Genomic DNA, 17,376 nt, shown 5'->3' on the forward strand with positions numbered 1-17,376 from the left:
TTCTTCATTTTCTGGTGAGATAGACGAATGTCGCAGGGTGAGGGCAATGCCAGCCCTTTCAGGGTCAACTTTTTGAGGAGTGATGTCTGTCAGAACACAATCCAACACCATAGTAGGATCCCCCACCCAACAACTTAGACGCTTTCTGGTACTTACTCTGTCTGCTTGTTTCCCTTTCTTGAATTCAGCTGAGGGGAAAAAAAAAAAACAAAAAAATCAAAACCAGAAACGAACAGCCCATGTATTTTTGTGTCTGAAAAGTTAATACATCCACATCCAACTTTCTAAATGAGACACGGCAGGTATGATGGTCACCGAACAGTGGCCACTGTTGACAAAATGCAAAGTCTTCTGCAAACATGAACGAGTTTCTAGGAATACAAAAGTCAAGGGAATTTACTCCACATATTAAAGCTGTCAAGGGTGCTCATCAAAAATGTACTTAGAGGTTTTCCTTTAAAGTTATTTTTGAAGATTTTTAAGTTGCAATAGTTAAAAGCCTCTGGGAAAAGAAAGGATACAGCTATCTGGAAGATTTATACTAAATGATTTTCATGTCTTTTTGATAAAGTTAAATAAGATCAGCCTTGAAATAATGGGTTCCACTACTCTGAGGCTGTGGATGGAATCCACACCACGAGACAATTGAATAAACAGCAAGGCTGCACACACAGGATGCAGGCAGTGAGCCAGCCTGACTATAGTCATGTTCTGGGTCAGTTCTACCCAGTTCTGCCCAGGCCCCACTGGAGATGAAAACCTGCCCTGTAGAAGCCTTCAATCCCCACCTTTCAAAATCTAATCCTCTTCAACTGAGGCCCGAGTCCAAAAATCTACTGACATCTTAGCCCGCGTTAGAACAGCTGTCCCCCAGCCTTTTTGGCACCAGGGATGGGTTTCATGGAAGACAATTTTTCTGGGGGCTGGTTTTGAATTGCAACTGTTCCACCTCAGGTCAGGTATTGGATCCTCGTAAGGAGCACCTCCGAGATCCCTCACATACAGTTTACAATAGGGTCCCAGCGCCTAGGAGAACATGCGGCTTACAAGAGGGTCCCAGCGCCTAGGAGAACACGCGGCTTATGATAGGGCCCCAGCACCTAGGAGAACATGCGGCTTATGAACAGGTATTATATCTAGGAGAACAGGTATGAAATGAATTGGTAAAGCCAAAATCCACCGGATCTACCACTCCAAAACAAACACCACTCTCCAATATTGATGTGAGCCAAAAACATGGAAGTCCTGAGGGCCCACACTGACCACAGCCAGACACCACTTCTGCAAGAAGCAAGCAAGCGCCTAGAGATCACCCGTGATGACCCAGGAGAACAGTTTGAGCAGAGACAAATGTGAAGGAGAGGCATATAGGCCAGGGTGCTGGGTGTGCCCGTCTTTGTGACCTCACTGAGATTGCTGACCTCTAGCCCTTGGTGTCTGTCCTATGGAGGAGGTAGCCCCCAAATCCCTGCCTCCCTTCAGCACTGACTGAGGTGGCCCTGAAGTCTCCCCAGGGCTGAGACTGCTTCTAAATCCTGTTAACTGCACATCCACATAAAAAACAAAAAACAAAATATCAAGTATGCAGACGGGAAAACAAAAATACGTGAATCCTCCCTTATTCAACAGGCATTTAAAAAGTAACAGGAAAATTGTGATAGGCTTTAAACAACCACCAGCTATCACGTCCTGTTGACAAGTTTTAGCTAATCAGGAACATCTTTACCAAGCACCTGTGTGTTCAGGAAATCAGTTGACAGGTCCCAAATAACCTCGGAGCCTGCGACCTGGCCCCCACTCACGCACATCACCTCTCCAGAAGAACCAGCCCTGGACACCTTTCAAATGGTGAGGAACAGGAACAAGGGTAGCTTTCCCTCAACACCACAAAACAAGCTCGACCCCGAGGAGCCTGGAGAACAGCGACGTTTGTTTAGATGCTTTCCCACTGACCTTGTCAGAGGGAACGTTCCCATCCCACACGGCCCAGTGTTTTACTCTCCCTGGGATACCAGCAGCCATCAACTCTCAACAAGCTGGAAACAGAGGCCAAGCTGACAGGAGGCCTCTCTCCATTCCCTACTGAATTCGCTCAGGACACGGATGTTCCCAAACACACACGGCCCCGAGTATTCCACACCTGGAGAACATTCAAACAACAGACGCTGCAAAGACGTTCCCCTAAAGAGAAACTCAGTTTCTAACTTCCCTTAGGGAAAAATATGAGATCCAGAACTTTCCAAAAAATCAAGTGTGGGATGAAGCCACTCACCTCTGGCACTTCCTAACCTTGCCTTCCCACAGGTGCTCAGGCATGGCCCCGTGATAACCCCGTCCACCCAGGATGGCAGCAGGCCTCAGGCAGCCAGCACCTGGGCAGCTGGCGAAGCAACCCCAGGGTGAAAACGGCACCCCAGGCACCACTTCCTGGAGCCCCTCAGCAAGAAAAACAGAGGCGGGACAGAACTGAGGGCTGACTTGAGGCTGGGGAGCCACAGACCCGCGCAGCTCAATCATCAGACATGCTCTTCTGTGGACAAAGCCCAGGGAGAGGCCAGCACAGAGACCCTCATGCTGGCTCCATGAACCAGCGTCCTCAAGGGCTGCAAGTTTGTGATCACAGCTTCAGAATTTGGTTGCAGAATCTTCTGGAATCAAAGACACACCAAACTGTAAAGCTGCCAGGACAGCAGGGCCCAGGAGCAGGCTCAGGGGAGGACCACGTAGAAACCCCACACACAGCACACACGTGTGCATGCTTACTCCACACATGCCACCCCTTCACCCAATACTAGACGTGCAAACGCATGTATGCACTCCATACACACCCTCAAATACACTCACCAAATATGATGCGTGTACACACTCCACACACACCCTCAAATACATACGACACACATGAACATGCTCACTCCACCCACCCCTGCTAAATACACTCACCACACACGCACAAACGTGACACACCTGCACACTCATTCCAGACATCACACCCCTCACCAAGTACACAGGTGCACACAACCCCAAGTCCAGAACCTGCAGACTCCACAAGCTTTGGTTTCCCCCACTGTTTCTCTCATCACATGAGATCCACACACAGGTGTCATTTACTGACATCTAACACCCGGGGAGGCTCTTAGAACTGCAGTCACAAGTCGACTTCATTCAGGCATTCATCACCAGCCTCCTGAAGCCATCTCCTGTCCCCACGGGGAGCGGGGGCCGAGACCAGAGACGTTACTGGGCTTACAGATCCCCAGGCTGGAAACCCAGCAAAATCAGGAGGGCTCGGCCACGGCCCTGTAGGGAGATGGGTACTGGCTCAGGTATGCTAAATATGAGTCCTCATTTCCATACAGTGTCACCTACGGCAGCATCAGGTGAAAGCCAGTGGTTTGGCATTCCTGGGATAGACAGTCCTGGAATTACAAGGGAAGCTTTTTACTCCTCCCCTCTGAACACATGAGGTCCTTGGTCCCCTCATATCTAACACTGGGAATCCGAATCGGTGACTCCTTGTCCACCTGAGGACCACCCAAGAGGATCCACACACTTGCTACAACAGCAGCACTGCACCTGGTCTGCAGGGGAGCAAAGCAAATCCCACCTTTATGACTAAAACTGGATTACCCCGACACTGGCAGCCTGCAGTGTGTATATCGTCAAGCTCCCACATCTGCGCCACCTGCAAGAGGAACACAAGCCCTTAGTCCCAGGTTCTCAGGACGGCCTGTGAGGTGGATGCTGGCACCCTTCTCATCTCCCAGTGGAGAGGAGAGAAGGCCAGGGTCAGGCCTGGTGTATCAGGAGGGTCGGGGTTCAAACCCCATCTGCCTCACAAAGCAGCCCTTCCCGTTCAAGTGACTTCTATCATCAGCCTTAAAATGTACCACAGTTACCAGCAATTCTGAGTGCTGTTCCTTGGGACGTCAGAAGCAAACATTTTGTTAGAAAGATTTTGCCAAGTCTGCTTTCAAAATCCTGTGTTATGAAATGACTAATGAAAATTTGAGCTATGAAATAAAGCACATAGTTAAATGAATCCCAAAATGACTATCGCGAAGGGAGTTTTAATTTGAAGTGAAAAATATCCTCTAAATGACATCAGCCAGAATTATCATCAATCACTACTGATCCCATATGCTTCATGAATTATACAGCATCATCTCAGATATGAACTTAAAACCATTAGCTGAATGCACATTTCACCGCAACCAAAGTTCTGCTATAATAAGTAGCACAGGCGTCTCTGGAGAGGATTTTAATTGAGACTACAAACAATGCGCATGATCGTGGTAAGAGGTTTCATGCTGGCTGTTCTCCAAGGTGCAACACAGAGAAACACCACTAACCTCAAAGAAACCTGCTGCTCTGTAATGAGATGAGAGATGAGAGATGATGTGGACGGACTACTGTAAATATTTGAAAAGGAGAAACAATGCAAGGAAAGAATCGTATCAGTTACCCTTCACATTCTTAGAAAAAAAGGTTTTTCTTTTGGGATGATTTAAAAAGAAAATGACATTTCTGGATTTTTTTTTTTAACTTTTCTTTCTGAGACAGGGTCTTGGCTCTGTCGCCAAGATTGGAGTACAGCGGAGCAATCGCAGCTCACTGTAGCCTTAAGTGATCTTCCCACCTCAGCCTCCAGAGTAGCAGAGACCACAGGCACGCACCACCACACTCAGCTAATTTTTCTGTTATACAGATGGGGTTTTGCTATGTTGTCCAGGCTGATCTTCAACCCCTTCACCTCAAGTGATCCTCCTGTCTTGACCTCCCAAAGATTTAGCCTAAGCGACCATTTCTTATTGGAAAACAGACATTAGAGCAAATGCATTTCTATAAGATTTTCTACCTCTTTTCACTGGGGAAAAAGGTAACTTGCCTCCAAGGGTTGGAGACAAAGACGTTACTGCAGACAAGAGTGCCGTGCATCCCAGGAACCACTACACCACGAGGCACGGCCGTGCACCCTGGATGCCGGAGTAGCACATGAGGCTAGCACAGGCCGACGCCGGCCCTCTCCAGAAGCAGGTCTATCCTTCCCTCCTCTCCTCAGCCCCCTCTCCCTTCAGGCCTCAGTGGCTGCTGACAGGGGAGAGGCCACAACTAGAGGAGGCTCTCAACTCCACCAGGGACAGGAGCCCCGGACGCTGGGGACTCAACTGCTGCCCTTGGCACCCACCTCCTTCTGGTTCAGCCTTCTCAGGACCCAGGCGTGGCCACTTTGACCCTCTTTCCCTTCTGTGGCTCCTACAAAAACCAGTCCAGCGAGCCCAGGCTGCCTCACACTCCAGGGACACCCGGCACAGGCTCCCTCCATGTCCTTATCCAAGCTCCTGGGGCCAGAAGGGTCTTGCAATATTTCACTTTCCAGTTGAGCATCCCCAGACTGAAATCCAAAGTGCTCTGAAGGGTATTTCCTTCGAGTGTCATGGGGAAGCTCGGAATGTTTCAGGTTTCAGAGCATTTTGGAGTAGGGACTCTCAGCCTTAATTTGAACCTCTTCAAGGAAGCCACACACTGAAGCCCCCGATGTCAACCCTACACAATCCCAGCACACCCTCTGAAGTCCTCAGCAACAGATTTTCTTTCTTCAAAAATAACCACAAGTCACAAACTCACACGCAATCACAGAAGGGGGTTGTGGACACCCGCACAGATGATGAAATTTAACTGTCACGTTTTTACCTGGGTAATTTAAAGTCATTCCTCAAAACACACCTGTTTTACTAAGTTGCATTTTAAGGTGAACACACACAAATGATTCCAGGGAAACAAACGTCTCTTTGGGCTGCGTGTGGTTTCTTGACTCTCGTGAATAACTCAGCGTTCACCCTCACTTCTGGATAAGGGAGACCATGCAAAGAAATCTGTTAAAACCAAGACATGAAAACAAGTTTAAGAAGAGTTTGAAAGGTTCCTCCTGTCCCCCCGGAGGGGAGATGAGGACGCCTGGAAAGCTCATGGGGGACAGGAGCACAGCCTCTTCGGTGTGCCATGGACGCCACCTCGCCAAGCCTCGGAGAGGATGATGCCTGGAAGACTCACAGGGGTGGGAGCACCACCTCCTCAGTGCTTTCTACACTCAGCAGCTTCAGAAATTCCCGTAGAAGCAGAACACATGAGAATTGAGACTGGAACACCCCAAAGAAAGGGGACGAGGGGTCAAAAAAAGCATTCGATCATTACCAAGGAGCGCGGGCATGAAGCCGCTTCAAAGACCGTGTGTGTGAGAAGTCACTCATAGGCGTTTCAGAAAATAAGGGTAGTGCGAGATTGCTCGATTAGCTCAAACAGGCTGCCGTCCCTCAGGCCATGAAGTCCCTGAGATGAGCCTCTCAGTGAGCAGAAGTCACTCGCATCTCTGCCAGAGAAAGTACTACAAGCCGACACATAACGTCATGAAACCTGGGCTTCAGCCCGTCGACAACAGTGAGTCTGACACGGTACATCCCTCCAGATGGTCAAAGACCCCAGGGATTCATCAGACAACCTCAAAGGGCTGTGTCTGTCCAGCCCCTTTTCCAAGCTCTGGATGATTTTTCCTAATATACTATAAGCAGCATGTTCCAGTAGAGACGCCATTCACTGACTCTGGGTCCTCTTAATTTTGAAATTAGAAACACACTTGGCCAGGCACAGTGGCTCATGCCTGTGATCTCAGTACTTTGGGAGGCTGAGGCAGCTGGACTGCTTAAGTCCAGGAGTTCGAGTCCAGCCTGGGCAACATTGCAAAACTCCATCTCTACAAAAAATACAAAAATAAGTCAGGCATGGGGACACGTGGAACATGTGCCTGTGGGTCCTGGCTACCCAGGAGACTGAGGCAGGAGGATCGCTTGAGCCTGGGAGGTTGAGGCTGTAGTAAGCTGTGCTCACACCACTGCCTGGGCAACAAAAAGGGTTTTTTTGCCTGTCTCAAAAACATCAGAGATAAAGAATTATATACCTGACCTCGCCAAAATAAAAGATGCCTTGTGGAACGACCTGAAACACAGCTGCAAATTCTGGCAGGGCCTCCCCTGGCTTGATTTGTGGTGAGTGTAGGACCACTCTGAAGGATAGTACCCCAGGCATCTTCCGATACTAGACCTTACAGTACAACTTCCCATCGCTGGACAGAACACTGGCCTTGGAGCCTGGGACACCCTGGGGCAGTGCCACCATCAGGAGGCCTCCATGGCACAAGGAGCCCCTACCATCATGAAGCCTGGGACGTCCATCAGAGCAGTGCCACCCACCTGAGGCCGCCATACCAGAGGAGCCTGGACATCATGAAGCCTGGGACATCCTGGGGCAGTGCCACCAACCCGAGACCGCTGTGACACAAGGGGACCCTAGTGCCACTGAGAGGCTGCACAGCAGGTCCAAGCCCAGGCCAGGAGTGAAGAGGCTCCATATCCTTTCCATCCCTCTAGCTGAGTCCACAGACGTCTTGGAGCAGAAGTGCATCACCCTCAATGTCCACGGGTAAGTTTTTGGCCACAGAATCTGGAAGCATAAAAGATAGTTCTGGGATGGTTGGTTGCCGGCTCGGATCTGTCCTCCTTCCACACAAAACCTGGCTCACACCAAGCAGCGTCTAAGTCCTGGAAGACCTGCTAAACACAAGTGCAGTTACAAAGCGGAGAAACTGGAGGGGGCCGGGCTGTGCTCCAGTGGCCACCGGCGTTTATCAGGAAGACCCCGGGCATTACAGGGTCCAGGACAAGGACTTCCTGGCAACCAGGACATGGAACAAGAACACATTCCCTGGTCCTGTTGAATATGAATCGGGTAAGAGCCGATTCCCTCCCTCGGAGGACTGAGCACCGCCCCACAACACCTTGCTATGGGTATGTTATTACATACGTTGGTATGGGTATGTTATTACATACGTTGGTATGGGTATGTTATTACATACGTTGGTATGGGTCTGTTACTATCTCCAAAAGGGTACTGTTCTGAATCCTGTGATGTAGAATGATAGTTAGCAACCCTGTTTCAGGGCATATCTAGAAAAAAGCAAAATAATGACTACACAATTTTTAATTCTTTGTAAATTATAACTATTACCATGAAAATTCTAAAAATGTGAAAATCTTCCCGACTGTTATTGGACAAGCTTCAAAATAAATACCCTGGCCTTGCTTGCCACACCCACAGATGTGCCAAAATAAATGAAAATATAGCCCAAGTTAGTAGAATCAAAACCTGAAGATGTACGAGCCATCCCTGCCTCACTATCTATACATCATGTAGAAATTTAAGAGCAGGTAGTGACACTGCAATGCAAGGCTCAAACCAACTGGGTATTTGGAAACTTCTATGCAAATTGGCATTTTCGGTTTTTAAACACGGTGTTATTTCTACTTCAAACAGGTAACTGTTTGGTTCCCTTGGAAAAAATATAGCCATAAACCTAGTCTAAAAAAAAAAAAAAATACCGGAGTGGGTATGAGAGAGAGTAGCTTAGAAATTTTAAAAGTGTCCACAGGGAGCAGTGCCTCATGCCTGTAATCCCAGCACTTTGAGAGGCAGGCCCCACGGGGCCTTTGAGGACACCGGTCTCCTCTGCTGCCTTCCTCCTGGACTGACCCCACGACATTCACTGGGTTTCCACCCCTGTCTCATTCAACATCCCAAGGGTGGTCTTCATCCTCATCTGGGGCTCAGCTCTGCCCCAATTTCCTAAATCTCTGCCTTCAGAGCCTGAAAACACCCACGCCCAGGGTCACCCTAAGTCCACGTTTACCCCAGAGAGTCCCAATTTTATGTTTTACCAGCATCGCCTTAGTGATAATTTATCCTGTCAATTCCAACTGCCTTCACACCTCACCCCCTGCTGTCTCCCAGCAGACCCCACTCAGATGCATATGCCCCAGACCCCACACCCATGCTGTGCATGCTTCGCTGCTCTGCCCATGTGGAGACCACCTCTCTTTCCTGAGGAATCAGCTGGCGATCATCTCCTTGTGGACGGCTGCCCTGACTTCCAACTCTCTCCAGCAAGGGCAGAAGCCGTCCTCGGTATTTCCCCAAAACTCAGGCCAAGTATGAAGATGGCGCAGATGCTAGCTGTGCCTGGGATGCCATGGGCAGGGTCCCCAGATGCTCTGCACATGGCTCAGGGCACCGCCTGAACACAGCAAGTGCTGAAGAAATCAAACTGACGTGCGCTGACCTCTGATAGGGCCCCCTTCACCATCCACATCTGTCTCCCCTCTGGACAGTAAAATCCACAAGACAGGGAGGGCTTGTCTCACTCATCTTCAAACTCCCAGGGTCACCCTGGTAGGTAAAGGGGACTCAAATGTCTTCTGAAGGAAGCCACTGGTTAGCTGCCGAGTTAAAGGGCCTCTGAAATTCAGAGCTCTGCATAGGAGTCCAGCACATTTTATTATGAATGACCCCAACCACGGCAAAAGTGGCCGTGGAACCAGTAGTAACCAATTCAGGGTTTGTTCACTGTTTCTCAGTTCATTATCACAACTCATTCTCACAGAGCAGCCGCGCACAGATCCTCAGACGTCTACACAGAGTGGGACGATGGCGCCGAGTCACGCCAACGTCCTGATGCAGACTGGGAGACACCGGTCAGACACGGACCCAGGCAGAGCACAGACCTCGCGTTAAATTAGCTCCGTGTAAACAGCACTCCCTGAGGCCCTTTCCTATCCGCACAGCTTTTACAAATTCAACTCTCGCACCTGACACCTAAGAATACTGGACAACCCCATGTGAATCCCCCATTTACCTCCCAAAATGACCGGGCATGGTCGAGTACAAAACATTTCAACATAAGGGAACTGGAGGGCATGTGGGGCTTTCTCGAGTCCCTGCTGCCTCCTGATGGGAAGGCCCAATGCTTCACACCCCTAGTGAAGGGCAGGTCTGTTCGGCCCCCTGGCTTTGACCTGGAGCTAATCAGCATTAACTAATTTCACTTTCCAGGACCAACTTCAAAGGCCTGCAAAGCCAGAGAAGGGAGAGGAGATGGAACACGCCCTCACCTCAGACCTGCTGCAAGCACGTACTTCTCAGATGCATCCCAAGGTGCACAGCGTGTCCGATGCCTGTTTCACATCCATCGACCTGCAGGTCTTCTATGTGGCATCAGCCTCCTGGGCACTGGAAACCAGAGGAATAATGGCAAGTCCCCTCTGCAGCAAAGGTGAGGAAAAGGGACCCAACGCAATGGAACTGTCCTTTTTCTGACAGTCTCAAAACAGAAGGAAAATACTGTACAGCCAACTTCCCCTTACGCAGGTTTATTTACCTGTTACTCAGAGGCCATGACAGACAACTTCAGGTTCTCACCGATTCCTATTTTCCCCATCCAGGAAGCCTTTGTTTTTAATATCGTACGAACTTGCCATTTTGTAGACCAAAAACAGCAAATATTGGCAGTTTCCTACAGTTCAACCGAATAAAATATGATCATGGCCTTTTGTGAAACCATGAAGAAAAGGTGGGTATCTCAATATGTGTTTCCAGACTGGCTTTGTTCCTGAAGCACTAACTCTGTTCACTCAGGATTTTAGACACTGAAGAATAAACATCAATATCCCACCAAGAAAACCAAAAGGATGAAATAATTTTGCATCCACCTTGGAGCCTTTTTAGGACAAGGCAGGACACAAACTTTTAAAAAGCTGCAGTTGTCCCTCTGTATACACAGGGACATGGATTCCAGAACACTCCCCGAGTTTACCCAAATCTACTTGTCCACAGGACCCGCGGCCACCCTATGGAACCGCATGTAGGAAACGTCAGCCCTCCACAAAGCCAGGATTTTCAGTAAGGGTTGGTTGGAAAATAATTAACATAAGTGATCCTTCGAAGCTCAAAACCCATGTTGTTCAGGGTCAGCTGCATTTACTACTTGTGTCATATCTGAGGCCTGAAAGCCATCATTCTCGATACCTTAACGTGATGGTTAACAAACTAACTGTTCTGATTAGAAAGAGGAAAAAGCTTATTTTTAAGCTGACAATGAGAGTGGACGCGGCTACGGTGAACGGAGAACAGACCTAAGCCAGCACCAAGGCTGGGGTGACTGCCTGTGCTCAGACCCACCAGGGCCTGTTCCTCCATCTCCCTCTGCTGAAAGGGATAACCGCTTCTCCCCCACGAGTAAAGGGCCTTTTTTTAAATATTCACACGAGAAATGCTATGAAAAGCTGAAAGGTCACAGATAACATTTTTAAAAATAAACGTTAACGTAAGCATTTAACAAGCCCATTATGACTTAAAAAAAAAAAAAAAGATATTAACTTCCTGGGTGCGGTGGCTCATGGCCGTTTTGGTGGTTGAGGTGGGTGCATCACCTGAAGTCAAGAGTTTAAGACCAGCCTGGCAAACACGGTGAAACCCCGTCTCTAAAGAAAATACGAAAATTAGCTAGGCATGGTGGCAGACGCCTGTAGCTCCAGTTACTTGGGAGGCTGAGGGAAGAGAATCACTTGAACCTGGGAGGGAGAGTTTGCAATGAGCCGAGATCGTGCCATTGCACTTCAGCCTGGGCATTGAGTGTGAAACTCCATCCCAAAAAGAAAAAAAAAAATTATAAAGTTTTCCTTCCAATGAACCTATCATTCAGACACCGAGGTATACTATAGCTACTTATTCAGCCCTGAGATACACCACAGGAGATATAGGCGAACAGGACACAGTTCTTCTCTGAAAGAAGGCTGCACCCTCAACAGAAGGGAGGCACACCCTCCGAATGGAATCGGCATAGGGAACAGATGCCGCTGCAGGTGGAACTGACTGCACAGAGCACCCACTCAAGTGTCTGAGAAACAAGGAGCCGTTGATGCCAACACCTTCCATACCTGAGCTGGGGTAGTGGGGAGCCTGTCATCACCACCACCACCACCCGGGACAAAGAGCCCTAGAACCACACAACGAGCTTACAAACTCACCGAGACGATGACCGAGCAATGTGCGTGGAGTGATGCGAACACGCAGACGTCAGGGCGACGCGCGGCGTAGGTTTTGTGCATCAACCTGAGCGTGCCCGGGGTGCCCAGTTGGCTGGTTCTGCATTATTTCTGTGTGAGATGCATGTTTGCCTCTGGACTGAGTGGACACCCATCCTCGCCGGTGTGGGGGGCACCACCCTATCCACCCAGGGCCCGAGTAAAACAGCAAGGCGGGGAAAACTGGGTTCACTCCACCTGTCTGGCTGATGGGCCAGTGACATTTGTCTTCTGCAGCCCGTGCTCCTGGGTCTCAGCTCCTCAGACCCGGGTGGGATCTGCAACCTCAGCTTCTCAAGTCTTCAAGCCACACTCTCCCAGGACTCTACTTGCAGGCTGTGGGTCCTGGGGCTTCTTGGACTCTGTAGCCCCTGCAGCAGCCCTCCCTCTGGAGACACACGCACACCCGGCTGGCTGTCTCTCTGGAGAGCCCTGACTAAAAGCCGCCCCTAAAAGTGGTCTTCAGAGTTTCTTTCTAGCCCTAAGATCCCAGCGCCCCTCCTACAATTCTAGGCGGAAAGGTGAACGGAGACCAATGGACAGAGTTGTGTGCGAGGACACGCCAGGCAGCAGCACTGGGCAGGAGGGCACTAACGCTCACTAAGCAAAGAATCAATGTTGCTTGCCACAACAATGAGAACCGTAAAGATTTCTTCAAACAGAAATGAGTTTGTTTCATGATTTGCTCTTAATACATAAGAAAGCATAAAAGTAGGCCTATTAACAATGACGTAAGTCTTTAGAGGCCCTTGAACTACTTCTGACCCTTTGTGTTTTTATAGAAAATAAGCCTGAGGTTAAAGAGAACAACATCACTGGCCACTGCTGGGGCCACGCGAGGACACAGCTTATACCCCTGAGGTCCCTGGGTGCCCCGAGTCCTTCCCTTGCTATTTATGGCAATGTGGAAGAAACCAGGAGGTCTGAGCATGGACCTGACCGTGCTCCCAGGGGCCGAGGAAAGCACCCATCTGTCCAGTCTTCTCTCCACCCCGCCGTTTCCTCCTACCCAGACTCTTGGGCTGACACGGTTCATGCACTCAGCACGCCATCATTAAACGTTTAGCTTCGCATCACAAGGGCCTCCTCCTCTGACCACTCCCGAACCTGCAGCCTAGAAGGTTGGGGTTGCAGTGATCTGTCATTGCACTACTGCACCCAGCCTGAGAAACAGAGTGAGACTGTCAAAAACAAACCAACAAAAACAAATTAAAGGAGTTCAAATGAACTCGCCCATACCCTTTAAATTTTCATTTGGGTTCATGGGGTGATCTAGTTCCTTTTTCCCTTGCAATACATGAATAATCTAATAATTAAATATAATCTAACAATTAAATGGGAAAATTTAATTATTTTCCCATTTCATTATTCCCTATCTCAGGGAAAAAGTTAAAATTATTCCCTATTTCACGGAAAAAGCTAAAAATCATTTTAAACCTTCCTTCCACAAAACAGTATACTCAGTCATCTCTATCTGCTGTATCATGTGGAATTCAGCTTCACATGTCTACAATACGGTTTTTGTTAAACAGCGTTTATGTAGACAGGCAAGAGAAAGAAACACTTGGTCTATGTAGAAGCAGCAGAAGACACGTTTTAACAGAAAAGGGAGAAGATACCACCATGTGAATCTGGAAATTGTCCTCATCTTGTCCACACACACAGAAAACACCCAAGCACGTGCCTAGTGTCCAACAGGAGCACAGAAAGGACAGGGGTCCCTCCAGTTGTTTAATGACCAGCCCCACTTGTCACCGCCACATAACAAAATCCGCACGGCAACTTCAGCACGTTTCATTCACGATTCCACGGAAATCAGGCTGAAAAACATACAGATGTTTTGCCCACATTTAAAAATCCAAGTGTGGGACTCATAGAAGTAAAACACACTATGGGTTCACTTAACTTTTCCAAATTTTTACTTGGAGAAACCTATAAAGTTCTTGTCAGTTACATCCTTAAGGTTTTCAATAATTTTTAAATGCAAAGGTCGGGCAAGACTTGTAAAGAGGTACACACATACGGCCCGGCGCGGTGGCTCACACCTATAATCCCAGCACTTTGGGAGGCCGAGGTGGGCAGATCACGAGGTCAGGAAACCGAGACCATCCTGGCTAACACGGTGAAACCCCGTCTCTACTAAAAATACAAACAATTGGCCAGGCGTGGTGGCGGGTGCCTGTAGTCCCAGCTACTCGGGAGGCTGAGGTTGGAGAATTGCATGAACCCGGGAGGCGGAGCTTGCAGTGAGATCTCACCACCGCACTCCAGCCTGGGTGACAGGGAAACTGTCTCAAAGAAAACAATGGAGGTACACACATACATGCCACGTTCTTCTCTCAAAGAGACGGGCCCTTTTTTAAGATTCCAGAAGTAAATGGGGCTGTCACCCTGCTTTTGAGAGGATGGGCTGTGTTTTAAGCATGAACAGACTTTCCTGCATGCACCAAGGATGCACCATGGGGGCAGTGCTGCCGCCGCCTCCCCAGTCTCTGCTCAGGGTGGGGCAAGGGGAGCTCAGTTGTCTCCCATATACACCGTCAACAGGCCAGGTGCTCAGGAGGAGGCTTCCAGGACTCGCTGTAGGCATTCGTTAGCAGGGTAGGCAGTGCCTCGTGCTGGTGGGCATCCAGCAGTAAGGGGGTCTTGCACTTCACTCCCTGGGCCCAGCCCCAGACAGAGGGGAAAGAGACACCTGTATCGTAACTTATGTATATTTATAGACACACAGAGACTCTGCAGTGCAAGGTGCAGAACTAGAAGGAATCATGGAAATAAGAGGGAAGACATTTGGTTATGACTGGCAGAGCCACCTCAAGCCTCAGCATTTCCTGCCGGAGCCCTCACTGACCAGACTCCTCCAGGGTCACTGCCACTGCCTTGCCCAGCTCATGACAGGGCAGACAGTGACAGAGCCTCAGAACAACCTCCCACTCCTTCCTCCCCAGCCCAGGGGACAAGCTGTTCATGAGTGTCCCAAAGCCTGAATGCGGGAACACAGAGGTGACTGAGCAGAAAGGGGGACAGGAACAATGGCCGCGGGTGAGCAGATATTGCGGGGCACCCCAGCAGCCCTTTCCACCTTAAAGAGGACGGCCATGGGTGTGCGGATGCTCCCGCGTGACCCAGCCGTCCTTTCCACCTTATAGGGGAATGGCCACGGGTGTACGGATATTCCCGGGTGCCCCAGAGCCCTTTTCACCTTAAGGAGATTTTCACAGTCTCATATCAGTCTCCAAACTATTCAGTGAGGTTGGAGGCGTATCACTGTGGACCAACACTGATTGGCACCAAGTAAGGGCAATTTTATAACCATGTCTCAACCATGAAACAATCAGGTCTTTGGCCATCTGGTCTAAGCTTTTTCTATAACAAAGTTGGATAATTAAGTTGAACTTTGGTTTTCCAAAGCTTGTTACAGAAACCACATCTTCCTAGGTGTGGCTCCGTGGTGTCACGTGCACACATCAGTAGCCAGGCTTGCCAAGACTCACGGCACATTACACGTTCACCTGAGAAGGCTGCTCAATCACTGAGGGCTCTGGCGTGCTCTGAAATGAATTTGCCACTTCGGCCTACACTCTACTCCCTTGTTTGGTTAAAGAAACCCAAAAAGCAGAATTTGTTTTGGCCAATCGCCTGCTGACCCAACTGCAGAGGTTTTCATTAGAGTACTTTCATTGCATCAGAGAAAGCAAAGTCATAGAGATCAATTCATAATTACCACTCCAAAGGTTTAGTAAATCTCCAGATACTCAGGCAAACATTTTAAGAAGCTACATTAAGCTTTACAATACTCAAAATTTCAAACTACATCCATGCTTCAAAAAACCACCATTCCCATTTTAGATGGCCAAATGCATATGAGAAAGAAAGAAACGTGCTGAGCGCATTTTTTGGGTAATCTTATGGAGAAACTGCCACTTTAAAAATGGCTCCAGTTCCTGGCTCCAGATGGGTGTGGTGGGTTGCCTCACTCAATTTCAACTCCACCTGAAGCTGGGACACTAGAAATCCATTCCCAGACTCCAGGGCACAAGAATTCCCACTTCTGGAAACAGCCTGGAATGCAGACCTGTAGCAGAGAATTCTTTCCTGCCCATCCTAACCGTCCTCTGTGGAAGGCAACAGTCAAAGACAAGTCCACCCCCCTAGGCGCAACTGCACCACGAAGAACCATTTCAAGGTGGGAGGTGATTGATCAGTGGGAACAGGCAGTTTAGCTAATCACTTATAAGGCAGAGATGGGGGGTTTGAAGGCCTGTGTCTGGCCTTGTCCTCGGTAAATGGTCGTCCGCCAGTCAGCCTAAGCCACATGGGAAGGGGCTTCTTGCAGTAAAAGTGGGGGCCTAGTTGTAGGGAGGGGGAATGTCTTAACCACCACTGTTTTACAGGATCACAGGACTCAGGAAATATTCAGTATTATCACACACCAAGGTTTTTACAGTCTGAAGAAAAGTACAGTCCTAAGGTGTCAGTTCTCAAAGCCTCGAGTTCCTCCTGCTAAGATTCCCCAGAGGGTCTCCACTTCTTGCACCGAACCCCAACTTGCACAGGCACCTGCGTCTTCCTCCTGCAGCAAATGCAGATGAGAAGGCTGTGGCTCTGCTGAAGTAATGATGCCATGCAGCCCTAACACCACAGCAGAGCAATGGCTCTGGCCTGAATGTCCCCAAAACCTCATGCTGAAACCATCTCCGGTGGGATACATTAAGAGGTGGGGCCTTTGGGAGGTCCTGCTCTCAGGACTGGGGTTGGTGTCCTTGTTGGGAGATGGAGGAGCCCTCCTGCTCCTCCACCATGTGAGTCCCGATGAGACGCCTGCTGCCACGCAAGACCCTGTGAGGTGCTGCCGTCTGTATGCCACAGGCCCTGGAACACCAGATGTGCAGGTGCCTTGACCTTGGACTGCCTTGACCTTGGACTTTTCCGCCTCCAGAGCTGTGAGCAATAAATGTCTCTTTACAAATCACCCAATCGACAGCAGCCGGACAGAGAGACAGTAATGTCACAACATGAGTCGCTTTCTCAGTGGGCCAGAGGCCTTCCCATGAGCCACCACTGTAAAGCAAGAACTCCCTGGAGGATGCAAAGGGGTTCACAAGGAATTCTACCCAGCACCAGGGTGTCTGTCCTTTCTCGTAGGAAGATAGCTGAGCCATGGCAGGAAACTACGGGGTGGGTGGGGCTGGACAGTAATGTGTCACCTGCTCATCTGAGCCTCAGTCTCCTGCCTCTCATCATGAGAGCGGGGGTAACCCGCTCACCTGAGCTGTTGGGGGAGGTAAGAGTGCTGGGTGATTAACAATTGTTAGCTCCACAGAAATTAGGCAAAGAATCCGCCCCTACGTCTTATAAAACCAAACCAGCCCAGGAATTCCACATCACTACTAATTTGCATGGGAAAATG

General features: G+C 49.3%; 1 long non-coding RNA gene across 2 annotated transcripts in view; it reads right to left on the reverse strand.

Annotated features, from left to right (window-relative positions):
• Positions 1-17,376, reverse strand: part of LOC139361600 (uncharacterized) — a 98,652-nt gene that overhangs the window by 33,117 nt on the left and 48,159 nt on the right. For both annotated transcript variants that reach the window (XR_011619153.1, XR_011619154.1), the window contains exons 2-4: positions 9,996-10,113; positions 7,245-7,494; positions 5,725-5,873 (exon numbers count right to left, since the gene is read on the reverse strand). This is a non-coding gene — a long non-coding RNA (uncharacterized lncRNA). The remainder of the gene's footprint in view (positions 1-5,724; positions 5,874-7,244; positions 7,495-9,995; positions 10,114-17,376) is intronic.

Source organism: Macaca nemestrina, unplaced genomic scaffold (genome assembly GCF_043159975.1).
Source record: "Macaca nemestrina isolate mMacNem1 unplaced genomic scaffold, mMacNem.hap1 Scaffold_68, whole genome shotgun sequence".
In the NCBI taxonomy this organism is placed as follows: Eukaryota; Metazoa; Chordata; class Mammalia; order Primates; family Cercopithecidae; genus Macaca; species Macaca nemestrina.